Source organism: Herpailurus yagouaroundi, unplaced genomic scaffold, assembly GCF_014898765.1.
Source record: "Herpailurus yagouaroundi ecotype Mexico unplaced genomic scaffold, PumYag 77, whole genome shotgun sequence".
Classification (NCBI taxonomy): Eukaryota; Metazoa; Chordata; class Mammalia; order Carnivora; family Felidae; genus Herpailurus; species Herpailurus yagouaroundi.
This window is the reverse complement of record NW_024412388.1, coordinates 16605495-16619480: the sequence shown is the minus strand read 5'-3', so window position 1 is coordinate 16619480 and position 13986 is coordinate 16605495. Positions and strand designations below refer to the sequence as shown.

Genomic DNA, 13986 nt, shown 5'->3' with positions numbered 1-13986 from the left:
GAAGATTTTTAATAACATGAGGAAATGCTCTCAACATACTAAAAGGAAAAAAAAAAACCCAGCATGCAACTGTATGTATAATTCCAATTTGATTTAAAAATATATGTACATGCATATACACATTTGCATTTAAAAAGACAGAAAATATATCAAAATGCTAACAGTGGGTTCCTAGGTAGTGTCATTATGGGGGACTTATTTTCTTCTTCATACTTTTTTTAATGTTTGTTTATTTGAGATAGAGCAAACGCAGGAGGGGCAGAGAGAGGGAGACAGAGCATTCCATGCAGGCTCCACCCTGTCAGCCCAGAGCCCAATGAGGGGATCGATCCCACGAACCCTGAGATCATGACCTGAGCCGAAATCAAGAGCTGGATGCTTAACCAACTGAGCCACCCAGGCGCCCCTCTTCTCCATACATTTCAATTTTTTTTATAGTAAATACGTACTATTTTTATAAGAAGGAAGTTGTAAAACAGAAACCCAGGTAGGTCAGTCTGGCTTCAAAGCTGGTGTCATTTCCAACATGCTGTTCGTTCATTGAACACGTATTTAGTTCCTGCTCCGTTCCAAGCAAAGTTAAGGAAGATATAATCTCTGCCTGCAGGGCATTTACATAAGTCCAGGGTGGGGTTTGAACCTGAGACCGCCCACTGGGAAAGAGTCCGTATCCTCCTTAAATGACAGGCAGCGCTGCCCACCTGCACACCTTCTGGGGCAGAGGGCCCACGGCTGCGAGAGCAGTGTAGCTTAGTGGTTAAAGGATGGAGCGGGAGCCGGACTACCTGGTGCGAAGCTCGGCGGTCTGATCACAAAGTGTGTGATCTCACGGGGCACCGGGGTGGTTCAGTCGATCAAGCGACCAACTAACTTGGTTTCGGCTCAGGTCACAATTTCGTGGTTCATGGGTTTGAGCCCCACATCGGGCTGTGTACTGATGATGTGGAGGCTGCTTGTGATTCTCTCTCTCCTTCTGCTTCTCCCCTGCTTCTGTTCTCTCTCTCTCTCTCTCTCTCTCTCTCTCTCTCAAAATAAATAAATAAACTTTAAAAAAAAAAAAACAACAAAAAAACCAAGGTGTGTGATCTTAGGAAAATTACTTAACCTGCCAGGGACACAGCTTCTAGGGGCACTAACGGTTCTCTCACTGGGTGGTTAGAAGATTAAAGTGAACATACCTAAAGCACTGGCATCATGCATGAGGACACAGCAAGTGCTCAATAGATTAGCGGCTAGCCACTATCGTCACCATCCCTGCCACCACCCCACCACCCATCGCTCAAGGGGGTAGAAACAGAATGGATTAAAAACCACGAGAAAGCTTGTTTTCCACATCTCAAAACTACCATCATCTGATTCTTGATAAGCCTATAATAACCATTACATTAAACCAATTTCTTTTTCCACATTCTCTCAACGTCTAACGAAAACTCTTCTTTTGAGGCATTCTACAAAATACAATGAGCTAGAACATCAAAATGTCCAGTGCTGACAAACTGCTTGTGTCCTCTTATCTTTGAACTCATAAAAACAAGCGATTTTTTCAAGGCTATTATAACGGAAGGTGGCTTTGAGAGGCTTTTGTCTTTCCTCTGCCTTTCCAGCCACGCTGCTCTGAGTCAGGAGTTCACCCAGGATGACTCTTCGCGGGCCAAATGCAAAATCTCTGGAGCAATACGACCACCTAACGAGTGACTGGGGACAGTGACTGCATTCCACCTACTGCGACTCTTCCAGCCGGCAGAGAGTCTCAACAAGCAATCATCACTCCGATGCTTTCCTATCCAATCTCTTAGATGTTTAAAAAAAAAAAAAAAAAAAAGGCCCTTGGCTTTGTCACTGGTACTGATAGCAGTCTGTAGTGACCTGAAGACGTGGGTAAGTTCCGAGTTTTCACCAACTTGATTGCAGGAGTATGCTTTTCTTCAGCAGGGAGTAAGAAATCTGGACACACAGTATAACACAGTACCAAGGCTCAAATTCAAAGACACCCATTTAATGGAAAGACTAAAGAGCTCAGGCAACTACACGATACCAAGCCAGGCCTTGTGGCTCCAGAGGCCGTGTGCCTAACAGTAAGTAAGGGCTGGAGGCTCTAGGGCCGGCCCGCCCACCCAGGGGGTGGGTCACAGCACTGCCACTCTCACCAACTGCGTGACTCTAGGCACGAGACTTAACTCTCTAGTCCTCCGTTTTCTCACAGGTAAAATGGACGTTTTAGTGCTTATCAATGGGGGAGCTGTAAGCACTAATAAGCCACTGCATGTATATGAGTCAATACACGTACAGGACATTTCCTATAATATGGGAAACATTCATTAAATGTCAGAAGGAAGCATAAAAACCCACCTACCAAAATATTTAGTTTTCTAGTTCTTAGGGTGGATAATCAGTTCACAGATGTACTTTTTTTTTCAAAGTTTATTTATTTTTGAGGGGCGGAGGGTGGACAGAGGATCCCAAGCGGGTTCCACACCGACAGAGGAGAGTCTGATGCAGGGCTCGAACTCACACACTGCGAGATCAAGACCTGAGCCGAAGCAGGACACTTAACCGACTTGAGCCACCCCGGCGCCCCCACAGATGTACTTTTTGGAACTCACTCTGCTTCATTACTTATATAAGTTACAAATCTACCTTCTATATGTCAAATATTGCATAATTCTTTTTTTTTAAATAATGGACTTTATAGACAACCATGCTGCTGGTTTCAAACAGCCTGTCTAGGATGGGAGGCAGCTAGGAAAGCAAGATTAAAATGGGGTGGGTTAGGTCTCTCATACCAAAGAGTGTTGGGCTATAATCTGAGAGAATTCAAAGTCTTAAACTCATTGGAAGTTAGCAAGAGATACAGGAATTTTTGAAATCACCTGGTCCAACTCCACATTTTGTAGATGAGGAAACGGAGACGCTGACAAGTGTTTTAAGATCTTCCAGTTCACTAATGACAGAAATGAGACTCTTCCTGTTACCTGTGTTTTAGGTACATACTCTAAATGGAAAGCGATGAGAAAAACATTTTGGAAAGGGAAAAAGACACAGTTTGGAAGGGTTAAGGTAGTGATCTAACAATAGGAGGTAACACTGCGAAGGTGTATCATATCCCAGGCACTGTGCCAATCACTTCGCATGGTAGCCTTACATAAATTTTTGCACAACCTGTGAGGTAGCCACTATTATTAACTAACTCCGCTTTCCAGAAAGTAGAGGCCTATCGAAAGTAAACGGCATGCCCCACATCACAAAGCCGGTGAAGTGTAGAGTCTGTAAATGAACCCACACTGTCTGACTCCAGAGCCAGAACCTCCACCCCTGGATATTGCCCACGCGTGAGAATTGAAAAAGCAGTGGAATTCTTCATGCCTCAGTCCTTCTACTTTTTGGGTAACTTCTCTGTTCAGACACAGTGCAGATGCACAGTAAATTAAGTGGGGTTTTTGTTGTTGCGTGATTAATTTCAGGATAGTTAACGTATTGTTATCTGAGTACAACACAGAGATTTAACAATTCTATATATTACTCAGTGCTCATCGTAAGTGTACATAAATAAGGTGCTTTTAAACTAAGAGGAGATAACAATAATTTAGAGCCTACTTGTTGTGTGCTATGCGAGGCACCACACACAGACTCAAGGGCCCCAACCTGTCCAAGGCCACAAAGCCGGTGATAGTGCTGCTGGGGGAGGTGGAGCCCACGCAGCCCTAGCGGGGCTCCATGGCCCCATTTCCCAGCCTATTCAGTGGACAGCGTGCGCCTGTCCATCCAGCAGCTCTTTACTGAGCTCAGCCAAATGCCCTTAACTAAGGCTTGTCCTTACATAGAGAAGAAATTCAGCAAAACCCTGCTCTCACAGAATGCACAGCAGCGGTAAGAGAACGGACCGCTTTCAGCCTGGAACCCTACTTTCCTTGTACCTCAGCAGTCGAGTGGCAGACGCAGGAAGGACTCTGGAGCCCCCGCCTCCCCCATCACTGTCCTAGGAGACCACACACATCGGCCAGCCTTCGCTGCACCTCTGTGCACACTTCACAGATGAACTCCATTCTCCTCTCCTCCTAACGCTGGAAGCTTTTTGTCTTCAAAGTGGGAATTATGTTCATCTCTAGCTTTCTCTCATTTACCGCCAGGTAGTATGACAAAAGGGTTAACTTGAGGAGCTAACAACAACAAAAATGCAAAAGAGGATAACTCCTCTACTGCCTCTACCTTTGGGAAAGGGCCTATGGGATTCCACAGTATGTGCTCAAAAATGTCCAAGGAAGACATGGAAGATTCTATCCTCAACACTTCGCTGCCTGAGAAAAAAAATCCAGAACCCTAGGGGCCAATTATTCTGCTGCCTTGGACTCTGACCTTAGGAAGTCTCCTTCTGGTCTGAACCTGACTGGAACTGAGGGCAGCTGACAGCAGAATGGCAGCTATGTGCGCAGCCGGTAGGAGGGCGGTCAAAGCCAATGACAGCCAGCTTCAGAGCACCATTCACGAGCTCCCACACCAAACCCATGGGATAAATGAAGAGTGGCAAGTCTTACTGTGATTTAAATTCGTAAGTTCCTACTCCGTTCCCAATATCATGCCTGGAGCTGGGGACTCAAAACACCGGCGGGCTTTTAAAAATCAAGTAACACTGGGGGCGCCTGGGGGGCGTAGTCAGTTAAGCGTCCGACTCTGGTTCTCGGTTCAGGTCATGATCTCACAGTTCATGAGTCTGAGCCCCGCATCAGGCTCTGCACGGATGGCGTGGAGCCTGCTTGGGATTCTGTCTCTCCGTGTCTCTGCCGCTCCCCCACTTGTGTGCACATGCACGTGCGCTCTCTCAAAATAAAAGAAAATTTAAATTAGAATTAAAATCAAGTAAAGGCGAACTGCACTAATAAAAGTAGACCAAGAGAAGGCAAGGAAGAGCAGAGCATGAAGAGAAGTAGGAGGGAGAGGGAGATAAGAGGACTTACTGTTTGCAAACAGAAGTGAGGGAAATCTTTGTGACACGAATTAGAAGGGAAAACTCATGTAGAAGTACCAGCTGGAGTTTAGAATGGAGTGGCTCTTGACTGTCTCCCCTGCTTCTGCTTTTCCCTGGCCAGCTGGGAGTTTAAAATTTGAAAAACAACCTTAATAGGGAGCTAAAAAGAGCTGGGTTCTAAACCGGATTTTAAACTTTGTAACCTTGAGTCACCTTAATCTTTCTTTCAAAACCTGTTTCCTCAACTGTAAAAGGGAGGTAACACCTATACAGGAGCTCATAAAGCTATTCACACTTTTGTATGTTTGAAACTTCCATATTTCAACGGAGATACTCATACCTATTGCTTAGTTGCTATGAGGATTACAAGAAGTAATTACAGAAAATACGTAGCCAGTGCCGGGGACTTTGTAGTATTCAATGGTAACTATCATTATCAACATGGTATTTTTTAAAGTTCTGTGATGAGGGTACGGAAACCAAAACACTATGAACCAGTGAATTCACTGCTGCAGAGTGTAGACTAGGAATGTCTGGATGTCTATACAAGGACAATCTTCCCATATATCGGTCTTACAGGCTCACTCTGTCACCCACTTTCGTCTTCCCCTTCCTGCTTTATTCATTCACTCAACAAATATGCATTGACTGCCTGCTGTATGTAGGACACAGAGCTGCATACCGAGAATGGGAACCGGAGGAAGAAAGGAGGAGACAGTAACAGGACAGGATGACGGGGACACCTATGAACCGTTTGAAACGATAAAACGTTTTGAGTATGTCGGTGTGTACACTCCTCTGAGAAGTTCTGGAGAGATTCTAAAAGGAATTTTTTTGTTTTAAGTTAAGAAAATCTAATAAACTTAACGGAAAACATACAAAACGTACACAGGGAAAAACATAACACTCGTGAAAAATCACAAAAGTAGCCTTGAGCAAATGGAAACACAGGCCACGATCTTGGATATGAAGACTCAATATCATGAGGATGTCAGTTCTCTCTCAGCTAAATTTAACATAATCTCAACAGAAACACCATCCAGTTGTTGCTGCCTGAAACTAGACAAACTGATTATAAAGTTTATATGGCAGAATAAGCAAGCAAAAGCAGCCAGGAAAACATTAAAAAAGAGCAATATGAAAAAACTGGCCCTTCTGGATGTTAAAACAAATTATAAAGCCTCTAAAATTAAGATGGTTTTGTAACGGCATGTGAATTGGCGATCAAACCAATGGAACGTAACAGAAAATCCAGTAAGAAACCCAAACGTATACAAGAACTTAGTATCCAGTAAAAACAAGATCTCAAACCAATGGAGAAAAGATAAGAACTTTTCATAAGTAGTGTTGGAATACCCGGCTGGCTAATGGGGAAAAGATAAAATTGGATCCTTCGTCAAACCAAACTAAATGTCAAGATAAATTCCAAATGTATAGGAGCCTTTGATGTGTTTTAAAAAAAAGGGGGGGGGGAGGGGGTGAAACCATACATACACTGGAAGAAAACATTAACAAATTCCCCATAAATTAAAAGCAGGGCAAACTTCCTGGGACTCAAATTCTAAAGCAATACACTGTAAGACCCATAAATATAACTATATAAAGATGAAAAACCTTTGTACAGCAATAAAACAACATATGCAAAGTTAGGCATATGACAAATTGAAAAAAATATTTTTGCAACTTATGGCACAGACTTTGGGCAGATACCCTGTATCTCATTAAAGGAGAAAACAAATTTAAACTATAGTGAAACATTTCTTACCTAACAGATGGGCAAAACTCCCCCAGAACTTTGGTAGCAAGACTCCAGAGAAACAGAGAAGAGGGATCAGGCATCAAATAAATACTTCTGTGAGGGGCGCCTGGGTGGCTCAGTCGGTTGGGTGTCCGACTTCGGCTCAGGTCATGATCTCGCGGTCTGTGGGTTCAAGCCCCGCGACGGACTCTGTGCTGACAGCTCGGAGCCTGGAGCCTGTTTCCAATCCTGTGTCTCCCTCTCTCTCTGCCCCTCCCCCACTCTCACTTTGTCTCACTCTATCTCTCAAAAATAAATAAATATATATAAAAAATTTTTATTAAAAAAAAACTGTGAATGAACATAGTTTTGATTTTGAACCCACATAAATGGTTTACACAGTTAAAGAACGAAATTGGATTTTTAAAAGCAATTCTTAAAGTTTAAACCAAATGAGCCTGTTGATAAAGCTTATCAAATTGGTGGCATAAGCACACAGAGAAATAAATACATCAACTGACCTCAGGGCAGAATCTGACAACACATTTGAAGTAGCAGATAGTCTAAGGACAAGGGAACCAACAGAAAACTCACACAACATTCAGTGATCTAATGATCAGTGCAGTTAGTGGCATTGCTACTGGGCTGGTTAGTAACGTGGCCAGGAAAATCCAGCAGCCTTCAAAGCCCCAGAGTGTGACCCACTTGTCCAGGGAACGATAAAGTTCTGTGGCCCATTTGAGTGTTACTGGCTAGTGCCCAAGTAGAAGAGTGAGAGGGAAGGGAAGAGAGTAAAGTGAGATTTGAACACACCCAACCAGAGCTTGAGGGCAGCACAGGCCAAGCCACTAACTGCATTTACCCTGAGGGCAAGCAAGCCACTTGGACTTTTAAGGAAGGGGGTAACAGAGTAACATGTGATCTGTGCTTCGTAAAGATCACTGGCATCGGTATACAAAATGGATTAGAGAGGAACAAAGGAAGAAGCCAGCTGGACAGCTAGGAGGCTGCTGTAGTCATCCAGGACAAGAGATTACAGTAGCTTTAAACCAAAAGAGAAAGGGGACATAAGTAGACTTGTAGCCTAAATAAATACGTGCTAACTGCAGGTAGGGAGTGGAAGGAGGGTGGGAGGCTGACAGAAGGGGAAGAATCTGCCTTTTGCAACTTCGTGGTGCCATCCGAAGAGACTTGGAACTGAAGGTAAGTACCAGGTGGAAGAAAAATGGCAAGTTCACTGCTGCCAGAGCCCCTGACATCATCCTTCAGAGCTGGTGGGGACAAGGAGTTAAGAAGGAAGATCCAATAACCAGGCTGCAGTGTTAGAAAGCTGAGAAACAGATCTAACAAGCAGGTCAGATAACCTCTTGCAGTATTTTCTCAAAATCAGAAATAGAACCACATACCGTTCACTTTGTTTTTTCTTTTAATGTTTACTTTTGAGGGAGAGAGACAGACTGCATGGGGGGGGGGGGTGGCGAGGGGGGGCAGGGAATAGGGAGACACAGAATCTGAACCAGGCTCCAGGCTCTGAGGTGTCAGCACAGAGCCTGACGCGGGGCTAGAACTCAGGAACCGTGAGACCATGACCTGAGCTGAAGTCAGATGCTTAACCGACTGAGCCACCCAGGTGCCCCTCGCTTTGTTTTTATATTTTAAAAAAAAATGTCACGTAACCAATATCTGGAGGCTGAAAAGCTAGTAATCCTTTGTTTCTAATCTCCTCTTCCTTCTTGGGCCCTTTCCTTCATAAAAACTGACTTCGTAAAACATCTAGAGTCTCAGAATCAGACTCTCAGGCGGATAACAGAGGTCACTCACACAAATACCTCCAGGGACCGGAAAGACATAAAGTCTCTTTAAATGTAAGCAACTCGCTGTTAAACACTATATGGGCCAAACAAACTGGCCCACGGCAGTTTTCTACTGGGGTCCCATGTTTACAAAATGTCCTAAGAAAATGACTTAAAACAGTTCCTTCCTTTTCTTTCCATTTGAGTACTAATAAATAAAACCAGAAACTACACCAACGAATTACTTTTTCAGAGGTCTTAGTTTAGATAAGAAAGAGAAGTTTGGCCTCAAAAAGAGCTCTTTCTTTCCCTCCATAGATACACAGGGCTGCCAGGGCAGATACAGGGGCAGCCTCCCTCCTCCTTTGCTCCTCGGTCTCTGCCTCCGTGAATCCCTCTCCTCTTCCTCTCTCTCCTAACCTTACTTTCCTGTGGTCCTGAGGAACCGCGTCCATTAGCAAGAAGTGGATTCCTAGAGCCAGAGTATTAGGCTCCTACCACTGTTCCTTTCACGGGTCAGAGGAAACCAGCAGGGCAATGGCTACCAAGGTTGCCAAGACAACGCACTGCCATTTCAACGGTCTCCTATAAAATAAGGACGATGATCTCTGAGGCATTTCCAAGTACCTCACTGGGTAAATATCCCTATGAGACAGGAACACCCAACTCTGCTTGGCCACTTTAGAGAAGAAACAAGGCCTGGAAAGATACTTTCAAAACTGAAGTCAAGACCACACGGCAGTAAGAAGTAACTGGTTTCAGGCGGGACTCATCACCACTTTGGTTCACTGGTTTTTATTACATGTGACGTTTCATTGTTGGCTCTGCACCTTTAGAGGGTCAAGGATCCCTCTGAGACCTGATTAAAGAATGGGCTCACTCCCCACAAAAACGACAGACAAATCTGCAGGCAAATTCAAAGGATTCGAGAATCCCCCGCAGCTCAACCACTGACCCCAGTTTAACAATCTGGGATCAGCTAGAATGTATGTACGTCATCTAAGGACAGGAAAAACTTGGGTGTCATGAATTTGAGGATTTGGAGTTAAATAACAACATCAGGGAAATACAAGGAAAGCCGGCGTTCTTTCCTTACCCTTCTCTCCCTTGAGGGCTGCAGACGTCTCAAAACTGCAAAGGTCTCTGCAAACGACACACCACACCCTCTGCAGGACTTCAAGACAGTGACAATCTCATCTCCGAATTTAAATGCCCTTAATATTTAATTCTTTCCTCTACATGGTTACAGCTTGCTTTTTTCACATTATCGGGATGATGGCTTTCGGAGGCAGCCTATTGGAGAGCCAGAAAACCATAAATTCCAATTCAATTTCCTTGTGAAAATCAAAGAGCTCACTCGCTTTAAGAGTTGAAAGCGTCTGAGGGGTCACTGCCTTCCTCCAGGGTGCTGGTACAGGCAGTGTTCCAGAAGGGTAATGTAAACACTCAGTATGAGGCAACAGGGCATACCAATTTGTTTTCCAATCTATTTTATTTCAGTTCAGAGCTTCTTTGCAGACAGATAGTCCACAAAAACAACCACACTTTGGTTGTACTCAGTCTTCTTCAATCTCCAAAAGCAGTTGAGTATGCCAAAGCGTGGCTCGTTTCCCTGCGCTGCCCGTCTGCAATGAGGCTTTGAACTGAAATAAAATAGATTGAAAAACAAATTGGTATGCCCTCGCTCTCCCTGCAGTTTTATATTATCCTTCAAAACTAGTGTTACCACCTTCTCTTTACTGGAACCCAACAGACCCAAATAACAGAGTAAAACTGCAACACTTTAAATGTGCAGGTCCCACCCAAACCTAAAATAGCAACTTAATGCTGGGCTTATTGTTTAACATTGCATTAACATGCCCCTCTCCGTCCTGTTCCTTGCTCTGTTCCTTGCTCCATTTGCCCGGCTGGATTACACCTTCTAAGGACACGTGCAATCGGGTTACTAGACGCAGTTTAAAGCAAAACCTGACACTGCCGATCCTCTTACACGGTCTGCTTGATTTCTCATTGCCTCTGCAATTTTTCACGTTCATGACCCCAAATACCTTCCTATTTTTACCAATTCAAAAAGTCTGTTACTTGCTTTAAAGCGTCCAATGCCCTGCTTCAAGTATGCAACATTATTTTGAAAACTTTCAGAGGAAACCAAAAATCATTTGCAAACAAACTTTGAAATGACCACCAACTAGAAGAAACCTGTCATTTTCTTACACTGCCTTAAGAAAACGCACATGCCTTCAATGGAGGAACACACTAAAATAATGAAAAGTACTCTGAATAGATAGTTGTATAATTTGGTTGAAAAAAACTTAAAACTCGTTTGGAGGAGTTCCTCTCTCAACAAGCACAATGAGAAAAAATAAGAGCTGTTCCTGTCGCCCCCAAAGATAGAAGCATACACACACACACCCTCAGCTTTGTTGGTAACATAATCCTAGACTTTTGTTATTATTTAGCACTTTAAATACATTTCCATTTGGGGCCCAATTTGGTTTTCTCTGATTGGAACTCAGCAACATGTGTAACAACAACAAAAAGGAAACAGCAAACCTGTTATTACACTTTTTCTTATTTAATCCACACAACAACCCTTTTCAGGAGGTACCACTATCGGCATTTCACATGCTAGACCATCTGTAACCGGCCCACGGCACGCAGCTCTCCCAGCAGTAAAGCTGGCTTGAGGGCGGCGACTCAGAGCACAGGACTGAATCACGGCACCACTACTCACTTCTTTCAATCCTTCCAACACCCCACATTCTTGCCACCTCACAATCTCTGATCCTACTAAAAAGTTCTTCCTTCCCAGTTCTCTCCCTTCTCCCTTCTTGCCTGGACTGGATTCTCGTCACTCAAACAGGTTTGGTTTAAACTACCTTTCTCAAGGGCCTTGCTGGGCCAGGCCGGTAAGAGGGGTCCTCTGGGTCAGCACTGTTTTATCACCTTTATCACAGTTGCCACTATTTGCCTTAGACACGAGGCGTTAGGTCCATCTTGCTCACGGTAATCATAAGGCCCAGCACAGTGGGGTCTGGTACATAGCAGGCACTCAAATATTTGATCAACAAATGGCCTGAATTGTTTATTTAATACCTACCAGACTACAGGCTGTGGGCACTGGCTAGCAGCTGATACAAAAATAGGTAAGGTGTGGTCCTGCCCTGGAGAGCCTCCCAAGAAAAGGTAATTAACAGACGGAATAATACAGACTGGTGTGATCAGTTGAGGTTCAGAACCCAGCTCCCTCGTACATTAACTATGTAACCTTGGACATTGCTCTGAATCTCAATTTTCTCATCTTTACAACAGGAATATTAATACTACCTTCGTCACAGTGTTGGTGAGAGAGCCGAATGATATTCCATGTAAACAGAGCACACAGTGCTTTGCAGAAATCATTTAATAAATATGAACTAGTGACTTTATTATGATGCTATGACAGCTGTAGTTGAAATTAGCTTTGTTTACAGGCATACCATCTGTCCAAGACCCTGCTGAATTTAAATCCTGTGAAAGGGCAAAGAGCTTGTTGATCTTGTCCACCACTTTTCTTCCAGGGATTTGAATCATCCTTAGCACGTAGTAGGTGCTAAAAAAACACTGAAAGATTCATGAATGCATTCGTGCAGGCAAGGGGTGTTCTGAAATCGTTTGTTAGTTCAACTAGGGATGAACAGCTAAGTTTGGGAACTACTGCCATAAAAGAAATGCATCTAAATTAGAAAGTAGGGTGTGGTATAAATTTGATGATTTGGCTAAGAAAAACTTCACTTTGAGGTTGTAATTAGATCTCCATAAGCCATACAAAGATTTGGAATACGATTTCAGGGAAGAACCAAAGAGCCCCAGGTTGAGACTTCAAAGAAGTTCCAGCAGTGTGAGGCGGGTCACAAAGCAGAGGGCTCCCTGGAATAAGCTCCATCTGCCAGACCTATAATCTAGTACACCCTTAGGAAGCTTAACCTCAGAATCTGGTATTCCTGTCTTAAGCGGAAACATGGATACTTACTTAGGAAATGTTGTTAGCAAAAAACCGCTGGGTATGAATAGAAACGAAGCACCTTATTGTAGGCGCTGGGTGGATGGTACTGTTACTAAAAACAGTGGGAAACAATTCCCACATTGATTAACAGATCAGATCAAGGTGCATGGGGTAGTTTTAACTCGAGTTTCCCTTTCCGTGAGAAATGATCAGAAGAATCGCCGGACAACGCTGACCAGTCTACTTGTGTCTAGGGCAGGGGCTGGCACACTTCTGGGAAGGGCCGCACCTTAGGTATTTTTGGCCTTGTGGGCCATGCCCTCAAAGCCATGCCATGTCTGTCGCAACAACTCAACGTAGCCCTCGTAGCAAGAAACGAGCCACAGATGATATAAAACAATGAACATGGCTATGTTCCAACAAAATTTCACTTGGGGACACTGAAATCTGATTTCATATGCATTTCATAAATTACAAGAAAGTCTTCTTTTTTCCCTCCCAAGAATTTAAAAATGTAAAAACCACTGTTAGTCCCCCACAGACCAAAACGGGGTGGGGTGGGGGACCGGGGATTTGGCCCCAGGCCGAAGTTTGCCGAAGCCTGGCGCAGACTTGGCAGGAGGGGGTAAAGACTCGAAGAGCAGCAGCGAGGAGGCCTCGGATCGCGCCGAGGAGCAGGCGGTGACGAGCGAGGGCAGGCCCCAGGCGGGGGCCAAGCCGGGTGCACCCCGACAGGGCCCCGCGGCCTCTCCCCACCGGAGACTTACAGCCGAGCCTGCGCTCGGGGTGGGAGCCTCCCCAGGGGGTCCGCGTCCGGGGCAGGAGGAGGCGGCTGCGACTTGGCAGAGCCCCACGGAGTTCGCCACGCCGAAGGGTCTCAGCGCGCCCCTCATTTGGGGCGCCTCTCGGGCCTCAACAGCTAAAGGGGTCTCCACGCTGAGTCCCAGCCCCGTTTCTATGGTTACCTGTTCAGCACCGATTCAAACTGCCGTTCTTTATTGACAGCGCCATAGAGGACACGAACACTCCTGCCCGAAGGGAACAATAAAGCTTTCTCCATTCAACAGCGGCAGAGACGCCAGAAGGCGGCCATTTTGAGGCCGGCGCGTAAGGAGTAGAGCGGCGAGGGGGCGGCCCGGCCTGCCCCGCGCGCCGTGGTCACGTGCCGGGGGGCGGGGCCTGCGTCGAGCGCGCCCTCCACCAATGCTAGGGCGCGGGGGCTAACCGGTTGTTAGCCTGTTCTCTGACCTATGACCTTAGCCACTCCCTCCCCTCCCCACACTCTCTTATGAAAGTTTTGATGGGGTTCCACGGACTCTCGCTTGGGCAGTACTAGAGCGGGGATCTTGTTTCAAGAATGGCACAGAAGTAGACACAAAAAGGTTTCTCTACATTTTTCCAAAACATGTTCACGTGCAAGGCAGAGACGTGACCTGAGCCGCGTCCCCAGACGCATCCTCATAGGTGGAGAGTCTTGGCACCGCTCGGACGGGATAGGCTACCAGGG

General features: G+C 45.2%; 1 protein-coding gene and 1 long non-coding RNA gene across 4 annotated transcripts in view; one reads left to right on the top strand and one right to left on the bottom strand.

The window, feature by feature from the left end:
• The window catches only part of ZBTB40 (zinc finger and BTB domain containing 40), a 77648-nt gene extending 64041 nt beyond the window's left edge, over positions 1-13607 (bottom strand). Inside the window, exon 1 of one of the 3 annotated variants that reach the window (XM_040464384.1) lies at positions 13445-13607. The gene's annotated coding sequence lies outside the window, so the exon portion shown is untranslated. Of the gene's footprint in view, positions 1-9590; positions 10051-13246; positions 13394-13444 lie in introns of those variants that run through there. The other 2 variants (XM_040464393.1, XM_040464404.1) reach the window with 2 other exon arrangements.
• Positions 7694-11922, top strand: LOC121022866 (uncharacterized). Its single transcript, XR_005787137.1, has 2 exons — positions 7694-7904; positions 8813-11922. It is a non-coding gene; the product is annotated as an uncharacterized LOC121022866 (long non-coding RNA).
• Positions 13608-13986: the final 379 nt, after the last annotated feature.